Raw genomic sequence first — 13,437 nt, 5'->3', positions numbered from 1 at the left:
CTGATGATCAGAGCTGACGTTTCTAGTGTCAGAAGTGCCCTGTGAAAGGAGACAACTGAACAAGTTTAAACATAAAAGAGGCAGCAGTTTCATTTTGTAAGAGGAGAGTTACTCATTGTCTGAAGAGGCTGCTAATATTCTGTAGAATGACATTTTATATAGTAGAATGACGTTCAGAGTGAAATGCTGTGGATGTAGTATACTTGGATTTCAATAAGGCATTTGACAAAGTAGACAAAGACTTATTTCTTGGTAAGATGGAACAATGTAAGATAAACAGTATCATCTTCAGCTGTATTTGTAATTGACTGGCCACCTGCACTTAGCACATAGTCCTTAACAGAACTACATGCACTAGGATACCTCAATGGTCTGTTTTGGGCCCATTACTCTTCAGCATCTTCATAAGTCATCCAAATGAGGGATAGAAGGAAAACTCATCAAATCTGCAGATGACATCAAGCTGGGAATAATTGCTAACACTTTGGAAGATTGACACAAGATTCAGAAGTATCTTGACAGGTGTCCATCAGGTTATATGTCCCATTTGTTTTTAATTTACTTTTTAAAAAAATACTGAGAGTTGCAGCCCAGGGGTTTGTTTGAAAGTATGCCCGTTAAATTAGCTTAGGTGTTGAAGAGCATTTACTAAATCACCTTCCCCAGAGTGCCCTCTGATATGTGAGTATCCATGTTCACCACAATAGTGATCTAGAGCAGGGATCTACAACCTTGGCAACTTTAAGCCTGGCGGACTTGAACTCCCAGAATTCCCCAGCCAAGCTTTAGAGTAATTGTATACATCTCCCTTAAAATTCCAAACATCAAAATGAATATAAATGATCAATGAAAACTATAGAAGGAAAATTCAGGAAAGGTAAATGTATTGTAACAATGTACAACTAAAAGGTTCTTCACATCTTATCTGCATCTCTCCAAGAGAGGTACACCTCACAATTTGAAGTATCTGAGTCTAAAGCAAATCTGGATACTTCCTGTAGTGAAACATCTGGAGTGAAAGATTTGAGAAGCGTATATATCACTTCTCCGGGGTGTTTTGCACACACCCTAGCACAGTATCTAGATCACCTTGATGGATCTTCAAAACTAAACAGAGGCAGCTATAGATCATTACTTCCATGGGAAATAATGAAATGCTGGAGTTGAAGAATAGGTTGAGAAGTAGGGAAGAGGAATCCATTCCAGATGAAAGCAATGGCAAATAGCTTCTTTACTATGACCAAGAAAAGTGTGTGGAAGAGTCTATGAATTCGCAAAGATTTATCTGATGAGGTGGATCCCATAGGAAAAAAGAGCAGTTATGGAAAATAGAACAACCTCTGGCTGTGAATGATATCTCTGAACATATCTCTCTCATGTCGGCCAATTATATTCAGCAGTTATTTCTTTCCCATAATAAAAGTGTACTGTATCTATGAATACCAGTTGCTGGCAAATCCATTGCCTTTTTGGTACTTTGTCATAAATTGCAGTAGAGATCCAAGAATTATACTCACAAACTGTGAGGTGCTTTTTGTGATTCCCACAGGCACATGATTGTCCATGGTGAGATCAGAACTGTAGGCTAGATAGTCTTTGGGTTCTTATCAAATCTGACTCAACTTTCTCTTCTTCTGAAAAAACAGATTAAAAAAAAAATATTCATAATATGGAGAAAGCCATATTATGGAATCAAGTCAGGGATAGTAGTACTGTAGTAGTAATTTAGGGTACTAAATTATTTCCTCACACAGTTTACAGTTAGTTTATGGAATTCACTGCCCTGAATGTGGTTATGGCCACAAGCTTACATGATTTCCCCTTAAATACATTTGTGGATAGCAGATCTGTTAAACTGGGTTGACAATTCATGCCTCTAATGAAGTGTGCTGTGAGCCGCATAAGTCTTTTGTAACAAATTGGATCACACATGCCAGTCGACTCTGTACCTCAGAGTTATGGTTATAGTGGTTATAGGTGGCTTGCTGTGGAACTATCTAGCTGATGAATCATCAGAAACCTTTTATGTCTATAAAACCATTTGCTTAATTAATCAATGTTAGTGAGGAATTAGAGAAGAATAACTAAATAACTTAGTAACTAAGTAACTCAAAATACAGAAAGACCTAGATAGATTAACGCTGTGGGCAAAAACTAAAAAAAATTATATTCAACGTCGAGAAGAGTAAAGTACTTCACGTAGGTAAAAAAAAAACTAGACACACATACAGTTTGGGTGGAACCCCACTTAGCAGTAGTGCCTGTGAAAGAGTCTTGGTGGATAATCAACTAAATATGAGCCAGCAATGTGCAGCAGCATCTAAAAAGGCTAACACAATCCTAAACTGCATCAACAGGGGGATACACTCCAAGACCTGAGAGGTATTAATACCACTCTATAACGCCCTGGTCAGACCACATCTGAAGTACTGCATTCAGTTCTGGTCACCACACTTCAAAAGAGACATAGAAACTCTGGAGAAGGTGCAGAAAAGAGCAACCAAAATGATTAGGGGACTAGAAACCAAGACTTATGAAGAGAGATTGCTGGAGCTGGGCATGGATAGCCTAGAGAAAAGAAGGGCCAGGGGGGACATAATAGCAGTATACAGGTACTTGAGGGGTTGCCACAGAGAGGAGGGGGTCACGCCACCACCTTCTCAACAACCTTCCCCTTAAAGGGAAGGTTGGAGACTGGCCGATAGTTGTTAAGAATGGCTGCTGCAAATAGATCGCACAGACTGACTACAAGCTTAGACATGATGCTGTGGCACAGATGATCCACTGGAACTTGTGCCGGAACTACCATTTACGAGTGGCAAAGAACTGGTGGGATCATAAGCCCGAAAAAGTGGTCGAAAATGAGCAAGCAAAACTACTGTGCAACTTCCAACTTCAGACTGACCAAATTCTGAAGCATAACACACCAGACATCCTGATTGTGGAGAAAAAGAAAGTATGGATCATCGACATCGCAATCCCAGGAGACAGCAGAATTGAGGAGAAGCAGCTAGAGAAATTAGTGAAATACGAAGATCTAAAAATCGAGCTGCAACGACTCTGACATAAGCCAGTGAAAGTGGTCCCAGTGGTACTTGGCACGCTGGGCGCAGTACGAAAGGATCTCAGCGGACATTTGAAAACCATCGGAATTGACAAAATCTCCACCTGTCAATTGCAAAAGGCCGCTTTACTGGGATCGGCAATCATAATTCACCGCTACATCACGCAGTCCTAGGTGCTTGGGAAGCGCCCGACTGGTGATGAAATACGAAATCCAGCATAGTGATCTCGTTTGCTGTGTTGTACTGGCATAATAATAATAATAATAATAATAATAATAATAATAATAATAATAATAATAATAATAATAAACAAACAAACAAACAAAAACCTGCAATCCTGGAGAGTTTGAATGGACATCCCTAAAATCATAATCTTTTCAGAATTCATCCACCCACCCCCAACTTGGAGAAGTAAATGTCAGCCATACAAAACACACCAGATCAAGGAACTAATGCCATATTGGTCAGGATAGCTTTTATTATAATAGATACAGTAACAGAATTTTTCAAGTCTGAAAATGCTCCTTCCACTGCCGTTTTATCTTCATGTGCACTAGGGAGGAGCTTGTTTGAAACATTTTCTTCAATTATTGTCTTGGCTGAGATTCAAGCCATGCTCATTTGTCCATTTGGGAGCAGCTTTTCCTTCTGTCCCTCAGGGCTCTTCTCTATAGTAAAGGCAATAACAGAAACAGATTCTTGTTCCCCCTATCTTCCAAACCTATTCTTCCTAACATCATATACAGTATTCAGAACAGATTAACAGAATTGGAAAGGACTTTGCAGTCATCTAGTCCAAGTAGGAGACTTTTACATCTGCCTCTACCTAGGATCGAACTCATAACCTCCTGATTGTGATGCAAGAGGTCCGCCTCCAGGCCACAGCAGCTCCTTAATATTAGAATATTAATAATAAATAATAATTAATTAATAATATTAATTAATATTAGAAAAGATCAAGATGAAGTACAGTATGTTATGACCTATAAAGCCCTTCATGGCACTGGGCCAGATTATCTCCGGGACCACCTTCTGCCACAGGAATCCCAGAAACCGGCTAAGTCCCAGAGAGTGGGCCTTCTCCGGGTCCCGTCAACTAAACAATGTCGCTTGGCGGGACCCAGGGGAAGAGCCTTCTCTGTGGCGGCCCCGGCCCTCTGGAACCAACTCCCCCCAGAGATTAGAATAGCCCCCACCCTCCTTGCCTTTCGTAAGCTCCTTAAAACCCACCTCTGCCATCAGGCATGGGGGAACTGAGATATTCTTTCCCCCTAGGCTTCTACAATTTATGCATGGTATGTTTGTATGTATGATTGGTTTTATAACAAGGGTTTTTAGCTGTTTTAGTATTGTATTTCTACATACTGTTTTTATCACTGTTGTTAGCCGCCCTGAGTCCACGGAGAGGGGCGGCATACAAATCCAATAAATAAATGAATGAATGAATGAATGAATGAATGAATGAATAAATAAATAAATAAATAAATAAATAAACAAACAAACAAACAAACAAATAAAATAAGTATATCAAATGAAAGGTATGCTGCAACCAGATATCTTCCTACTCACACCTCTAGTAAATGTCACATGCCCATGCTTTATTGTTGTCTGTTCTAGAGTGAGAAAATCTACATACAAAATTGTATGATTAAAAAGGGATCCCACTTTTATTTTTATTTATTTTTTTACAAAAAGTTGGAAATTAAAGAAACAGATGCTGCAACATCCCCTTCCCTTATTCTTAGTGAATCAGGTCAAGCAGCCTTAGCTATTTAGGTCCATGACTTCTCAAAATAACAGTTTCCTGTTTGTGACTGTAATTTGCATTCAGTTGTAGGGTAAATGTTTTACCTCGAGTATATTCACCTCTCAAAACTGAGGTGTCAACATCGATATTATTATTTTAAGTTGTTGCCCTGTATTTGTACGTGTGATAGCCCTTTAGGATTCTGGGCAAATACTTATGAGAATTTTTTTTTGTTTTATCTCAAAACAGTTTTTTTCCTGAACACCATGACTGTGCTAAACAAATAATTGTGTTGCATGGTTTTTAAATGAAGGGGTTTTTAAATGCTTTCTTTTAAATATTAGATTTGTTACATTGCACATTGTTTTTATTATTGTTGTGAGCCGCCCTGAGGAGCGGCTCACAACAAGGAGAGGGGTGGCATACAAATCTTAAATATTATTATTATTATTATTATTATTATTATTATTATTTCCCTCACCACTGTCAAACTATTCACTCCATCTGTATTGCTATTACTATTAGTCTTCTTTTCATTCCTATCACCCATATCCTCCCACATATGACTATATGACTATATGACTGTAACTTGTTGCTTGCATACTTCATACTTACAATTTATATTAATGTTGATAGTTTCCTGATTGCTTATTTGTACCCTATAACAATCATTAAGTGTTGTACCTAATGATTCCTGACAAATGTATCTTTTTAATGTACACTGAGAGCATATGCACTAATGACAGATTCCTGATGTGTCCAATTACACTTGGTCAATAAAGAATTATATTCTGTTCTGTTCCGTTCGGTTCCATTTGGTTCGGTTCCATTCCATTCCATTCTATTCTAAACAATCTATAGTAAAACTAAATATTACCTAGTGCAGTTATTATATATGGTGAAACTAACTGTTGCCCTTGAGGCAGTAGCAGAAAGAAGGTGCAAGGAAGATAAATTGAGAAGGAGGAGAATGCATAGTCTTCTTCATTTACTATGTTCTCCAGCCTATGTACAGTAGCATTCCACATTTGGGATGTAAATGCAGTTTTGGAAACTTATCTAGGGGAGAGTGTTTCAGAGTAAGAACAGTGGACAGGAAAATCAATGGGTGCTGATTCTGTCTTAATTCTGCTGGAATAAGCTTCAGCCCTTTACAGTCTAGAACAGTGATGGTGAACCTATGGCACGGGTGCCACAGGTGGCACGCGAAGCCATATCTGCTGGCACCCAAGCTGTGGCCCTAGCTCAGCTCCAACATGCATGTGTGTGCTGGCCAGCTGATTTTTGGCTCACACAGAGGCATTGGGAGGGAATTTTTGGCTTCCAAAGAACCTCTGGGGGGATGGGGGAGGGCATTTTTACCCTCCCCTAGCTCCAGTTAAGTCTTTGGAGCATGGGGAGGGCAAAACACGAACCTACTGGGCCCACCAGAAGTTGGGAAACAGGCCATTTCCAGCCTTCAGAGGGCCTCGGGGGGGGGGAAGCTTTTACAACCTCCCCAGCCATTGAATTATGGCCATTGAATTATGGATGTAGGCACTCACACATGCACAATAGTGCAAGTTCACGCTCTTTTGGAACAAGAGGAAAAAAAGGTTCGCCATCACTGGTCTAGAATGCAAGACACCCACAGATTCAGAGAAGGCATATGTATCTCAATAAGGGAGGGGCTAGGTTCCAGAATGTGGGGAATTGGTTATGTGTATCTTCTATCTCTCATTAGGGAGTCTTTAAGGTGGGGCATCTCCCTCCTTTTTCAGCTTTCTAAACAATATTTTAATATTCATCCTTTCTTTGTTCTGCAATGTTTTGAAAACACCCTTTCCTTTTCAGAATTTCATTACAGGTTAGGTAAGAAATTCATCTTGTCAGAATTTTAAAACAATCTAGACAACCTGTGACCCATTGGGACATCCTTTCAGAGATAGCGTCAAACTCAAGGCCTGGGGGCTGGATCCAGCTTGTGAGGTGCTTAGATGTGGCCTGTGACCTGCCCTGGAAACAGTGAAGGACCAGCTTGTGGCACCCCTGCCAGAAAAAACAGAGCTTTGTTTTTGCTGCAGAGGGTTGAAGGAGGCTGAAAACAGAGCTTGCAAGGGCTGTGGGTGGCCCTCGAGAGCTCTGCTTTTGCTGACAGAGAGTTGCAGGAGGTCGTCACAGCTGGAAATGGAACTAGGTAACCAGACAGAGGTTCCTACTTACCGCCGCTACTGGTGCAATGTACACACAGCTCCGGGTGACTGATGGGTGGGTGGGCACATCTAAGCGAGATTTTGCTTCCTGCACATGCACAGAAGCAAAATCTCCCTGGGGCATGCTTGCCCACCTGCCGGTCACCCAGAGCTGCATGTGCATTGCCAGTTTTACTACTGATTCACATTGTGGTCTATACCGGCTAGCAACCAAATACTGTTGGGGAACCATCTGCCAGCAGAGCACTTGGGCCACCCACAGGCGCCCCCAATATGAGTGATGTTGAGGTGGCCACACATACTAGACAATATCGTTTGGTGGGACTTAGGGGAAGAGCCTTCTCTGTGGGGGCCCCAGCCCTCTGGAATCAGCTCCCCCCCAGAGATTCACACTGGCCCCACCCTCTTCACCTTTTGTAAAAGTTTAAAGTTATCTGTGCCACCAGGCTTGGGGCCATTAGACCGTAGCCCCCTAGCTGACAAGTGTGTATGTCTTTCAGTATGAATGGGAATGAATGATTTTTAATGTTATTAGAGTTTGTAAAGTTTTTTAGCGATATTAATTGGATTTTTGGATATGTACATTGTATATAGTTTGATATGTTGTGAGCCGCCCCGAGTCCTCAGAGAGGGGCAGCATACAAATCCAATAAATAAATAAATATCTTAGACAGACTCCTTGACACACACACATCCAAGATCAAATTAACCCTGATCAAATTAAGCCTTCAATGAAATCGGGTTTGATACCCCTGCTTTACCAGATTCCTCAAAGCCTTCAACAATGACAAACTTCTAATGCAGTGTTTCCCAACCTTGGCAACTTGAAGATATTTGGACTTCAGCTCCCAGAATTCCCCAGCCAGCGAATGCTGGCTGGGGACTTCTGGGAGTTGATGTCCAAATATCTTCAAGTTGCCAAGGTTGGAAAACACTGTTCTAATGTAATGGAAAAGTTGGAATGCATTCATAACTGTATCTTTCTTGAATATAGCCCACGTTGAACTATAGAATACAGTCAAACATCAACAAATGAAATGTTTCATGATATTGTGTATTATGCCATAAACTAGTTTTATGATAATATGTATGTCATAAAAGATTTTATAAAATTTGCCAAATTTCAGATCCATCGGAGTGCAGGGGTTCTGGATTTTTGATACTATTCTAGACCAGTGATGGTGAACCTATGGCACGGGTGGCACGGGTGGCACACGGAGCCATATCTGCTGGCATGTGAGCCATTGCCCTAGCTCAGCTCCAACATGCATGTTTGTGTGCCAGCCAGCTGATTTTTGGCTCGCACAGAGGCTCTGGGAGGGCGTTTTTGGCTTCCAGAGAGTCTCCAGGGGGATGGGGGAGGGCAAAACATGAGCCTACGGGGCCCACCAGAAGTTGGGAAACAGGACATTTCTGCCCCCCGAAGGGCCTCTGATAGGTGGGGGAAACTGTTTTCACCTTGCCCAGGAATTGAATTATGGGTGTGGGCACTTACGCATGTGTGCGCACAATTTAAAAAATGTTCACCATCACTGGTCTAGGCTATTTGATGTATCTTGGTTCAAAATATAATGCACCATTTCCTTCAGTTAAAGATTATGGAAATGAGGTTTAGTTGTATATTGATATATTAGTTTGAGACACTTCTCAAGATATGTATCTCAAAGAGGTGGTAGAATTGTGATAATCAAATTCTGGCTGAACTTGAAAAAAACAAAGCCGATTCTGACTTGATTAGTCTGTGGATGATAGTCTACCATGAAATTCCCTATGGAATAAGCTAGAAAGCTCAGGGTACACTCTTGCTTGAAGACAGTGAGAATCCCCTTCTGTCCCATGGCCATGAAACCCTACATATACAATAAGTACCTGTGAAGTTACTAGGAGCCTTGCTCAACTCCAGAGGAACTTTACTTTCTCAATAGATACAAAAAGCCAAAATATTCATTGCTTGTTGAAATATATATATATTCTTCAGAATGTTGGAACACCTGTTGGAGGGGCAAATGTGTGCATGAATATATTTAAGCATGGAAGTAATGAAAATGCATAGAAAAATATTGTTGTTTTTCTTTATTTGATAATATTATATAAGTTCTATAGAATGTTTTTTTTTAATGGAAGAAAAAAGCCTCCACTGAATGATTAATAGAAAAAGAAAAATTTTATATATGTTTTACTCTAAGCATGGTTTTAGTGTTTGCACTTATGTATTGTTTTTAATTAAAATTTTATTAAAATTTCTATTTGCAATCAAAATGCATAGAAAAACATCAAAAGGGAAATTTAACAAGGATGCGCAACCACCCTTTTAAACTCACAAGCTGCAGAGCTGAACAGGCCCTCTGGTTAATAAGATGGATAATCCATTGAAATCAACACCTTTATCTATTTACAGATTAAAAGCCTTTATTTTTTAATCACATTAAATACCGGTTGTTTATCATTTAGATTTCTCCTTCAAGTCAACATACCAAAGGAAGACTTGATGGGAGTTGTCAGACAAAACATCTAATGGGCACTTTTTCTTCTAGTTTCGAAGCTTATGGGAAACATCTGGCATTAAACAGCACTGGATCCTATTTTCCGGTACAGTACCAAAAGAAATAATTCAAGCCAAGGATATCTACAGAAAGACAACTGCATTTTAATATTAATAATATACCAATACCAAAAATGAATATGTTCTCAGAGTAGATCTGTTTTCACTGAGAAATCACAACAGGTTCTTAACTGTTGTGGGTTTACAGTAGAAAATGATGTTTTCAAAAATCAGCCACAAAACCCCCCACTTCTATTAGAAAATGTAGAACTAGACCATGTTGTTTCCCTGGTCATATGTGTGTATGGATGTTGATGTATACATAATTTTTGTCATGTTCATGTAGTGTATATTGGAGATAGTTACCCTTTGAGAGCTGTATCCAACAAAATCTCATTTTAATGTATGCTGATTAGTGTACATTTAAAGTGACAATAGTTATTCTATTCTATTCTATTCTATTCTAAGTAAAGTCTGCTTCCTCAATCTTTCTGCAAAGGGATTGACGAAGGTAACACTTTTTAAGGAAGGGAAAAATAAGATGGAAAAAGCCACAGGAAACGAAAGATAGATAATCATATGGGAAGCAACATCATCTGAAATCACTTCCTGATCTTGTCAATAGACACAATTCCATGAACGGAAAGTGGAAAGCTGAATAATGAACGCTAATTCTGGAAACATCCTAACTAAATCATGTAGTGTTGCTCTGTGATTGAGAGGGGTGGTCTCTAAATTTTGTAAGTAAATAAATAAATCTGCAATGGCTTGGGGAAAAGAAATCACCCAATATTTAAATGGTATTTTAAAATCTACATTTTAGTTTTCCGGGAAATTTCTAGCAAGAATACTGCAATACTCCCCAGTGAATTGTTTCTGTGGGAAGGGTGAATAATCAAATAAAACTAGTTCGCACACCCTGCACTTGGATAAATGGCCACTTTTAATCTGAGCCAAAAACCTGTTCTTTTCTTACAATCTAATTGCTCAGAGATGACACATCCATCTATGAAACTTATTTGTTGTCCCTTTGATCTGCAAATGTTATGTTGGACCACAACTAAGCTCATCCGTTTGAAAACCCAACTGACCTAGAGCTGTTTCTACAATCCAATTCTCCAGACGAAGCAAGTTGGAGGCTTCTGCCTGCTGTGAATTTATTCATGCTTAAAGCTTTGCCCCATGTAGGTGGACACACCCACGTAGTCACGGAGCATATATAAAATCTCAGACAATGTGTGTCATTTCTAACCTGGGGGATCTAGATGTCTAGATGTGGTGGAGAAGAAGATCTCATCATAGTTCCCTCTAAGCTGAGCAGTGAGCAATCGCTCACTTAAAAATCATCATCAACTCAGAGTTTTCCAAACCTGCCCAGAAGCCGAGAGGGAAAGAGTGAGAGGGAAGGAGACAGAGAGGAAGAGAGAGAAACAGATAGAAAAAAGAGAGGAAGGAAAAGAGAAAGAAAAAGAATGGGAGTAAGGAAGAGAGAAAGAAAATCAAAATCTAGTTTGAAACTAGCTCAACTATTTCAGTGGCATTTTGATATTGATAGAGTTGCCCTATTATGAGCTCACTGTTATAGACACACAGTACAGTATTTTATTTTGAAATTCTCTGAGGCAAAACAGGGTGGGTTTTTTATTTGTTTGTTTGTATGTTTGTTTGTTTATTTATTAATTATTTCTGTGCCGCCCAGTCCCGAAGGGACTGCCACTCAGACATTATACTTTTCCGCCCACCCCCCAAAAAATTAGAGGGAACACTGGATCTCATGTGTGAATGCAACTAAAAATCTCCTTGCCTGTAAGAAAATATGACGACGTGGGGAAAGTTTGCAGACTTCTTAATTCTGTTTTCTAGGCAAGCCTTTGATATAGGCAGGAGATCAGGTTTTCTCTGAGCTGTGGTTTTTTTTTTTTTAGGTGCCGCAGCTTAGGAATGCAAGCAAAAATCGCAGGGAGTTTATGCCAGTACTTTATTAATATGGCTCATTCTGGAGAGCGCATTCTGGGAGTTGGGATCTCCTTAGGCTCCCGGTTGGATTTTGGTGCAGAAATCAAAGGTTCTTCCTAGAAGAATGAAGGAGTACAAGGACGCCCTAGTGCAGCATGACTGATTGGTTTATGGCGTTCTGAAGTGGAATAGAGTAGAATAGAACGAGCTGGAAGGGACCTTGAAGTTCTTCTAGTCCAGGGCCCTGCTAAAGCAGGAGAAACTATACCAGTGATGGCAAACCATTTTTTCCTTTGGGTGCTGAAGGAACATGTGTGCATGCTATCATGCATGTGCAAGTGCTCACACCCATAATTCAACTCCTGGGGAGGGCAAAAACAGCTTCCCCTGCCCCCTGGAGAACCTCTGGAAGCTGGAAATAGCCTGTTTCCCAACTTCTGAAGGGCCCAGGAGGCTCATGTTTAGCCCTCCCCAGGCTCCGAAGGTTTCTCTGGAGCTGGGAGAGGGTAAAAATGTCCTCTCCTATCGCCCCAGAGGCTCTCTGAAAGCAAAAAATACCCTTCCAGAGACTCTATGTGAGCCAAAAATCAGCTGGCCAGCACACACATGCTCTTTAAGCTCCTTAAAACCCACCTCTGTCGTCAGGCATGGCGGAACTGAGATAACTTCCCCAGGCCTATACTGTTTATGTATGGTATGTTGTGTGCATGCTTTTTAAATTATGGGTTTTTGGTTTTTACTATTAGATTTGTATTATATATTGTATTTCTTTTACTGCTGTGAGCTGCCCCGATTCTATGGAGAGGGCGGCATACAAATTAAATAAATAAATAAATAAATAAATAAATAGGTAGGTAGGTAGATAGGTAGATAGGTAGATAGGTAGATAGGTAGATAGATAGATAGGTAGGTAGGTAGGTAGGTAGGTAGGTAGGTAGGTAGGTAGATAGATAGATAGATAGATAGATAGATAGATAGATAGATAGATAGATAGATAGATAGATAGATAGATAGATAGATAGATAGATAGATAGATAGATAAATAAATAATTGTTGGAGCTGAGCTAGGGCAATGGCTCATGTGCCAGCAGATATGGCTTTGCATGCAGTACCCGTGCCATAGGTTCGTCATCACTGACCTATTTTATTTATTTATTTATTAGATTTGTATGCCGCCCCTTTCCATAGACTCGGGGCGGCTCACAACATAATAAAACAATTCATAACTGTTGTGATTCAGCCTGAGGCTCCTCAGGGAACAGCTGGAACTCTACCGGATCCATGCTCAGAGAGGGAGGACGATGAACAGGAGGGGGAGGACCAGGCAGAAGAGGAAGAGGAGGAGGGAGAGCAGCCTGAGACCCCCAGGGGGGGCTCTCCCCAGCGAGTAGCCTGGATTCATTAGATGAAGACGCCCAGGCTATCATAGATATGAGGCAGAGACGGGCAGCCCAAAGAAAGGGCCAATTAGCAAGGTATTTCCATCCCTGAATTGGTAACAGCTGGGTTTGGGTGTGGTTCTCCTCAGCAGGGTTGAAAAGGCAGGCCCGCCCTTACTGTATTGTGGAGAGTTATCTATTGGAAGTCCTATGACCTTGCTTCGATTCTTGGCGTCTCTGATCCTGGCTTGTGGCTTCGAAGGCTGAAGACTTGGGGGAGGCATGAGTTTTATTACCTCCAGTGTTGTTTTTGTCAGCAAGAATCCTGTTTTATTGCCTGGCCGTCATGAAACCTCTGTGAAGCTTCATAACGTTCCTGTCTGTAAGAACAGTTTTTGTTACCTGTGTTTGCTTTCAAATATATAAACTGCCTTTGCTTTTTACCAGTGTGTCTGGATACTCTTTTTAGTTAGGTTAGGTTTATTGGATTTATATGCCGCCCCTCTCCGCAAACTCGGGGCGGCTCACAACAATAATAAAAAACAGTACAATACCA

Source organism: Erythrolamprus reginae, chromosome 2, assembly GCF_031021105.1.
Source record: "Erythrolamprus reginae isolate rEryReg1 chromosome 2, rEryReg1.hap1, whole genome shotgun sequence".
Classification (NCBI taxonomy): domain Eukaryota; kingdom Metazoa; phylum Chordata; class Lepidosauria; order Squamata; family Dipsadidae; genus Erythrolamprus; species Erythrolamprus reginae.
This window is presented reverse-complemented; position numbering follows the sequence as displayed.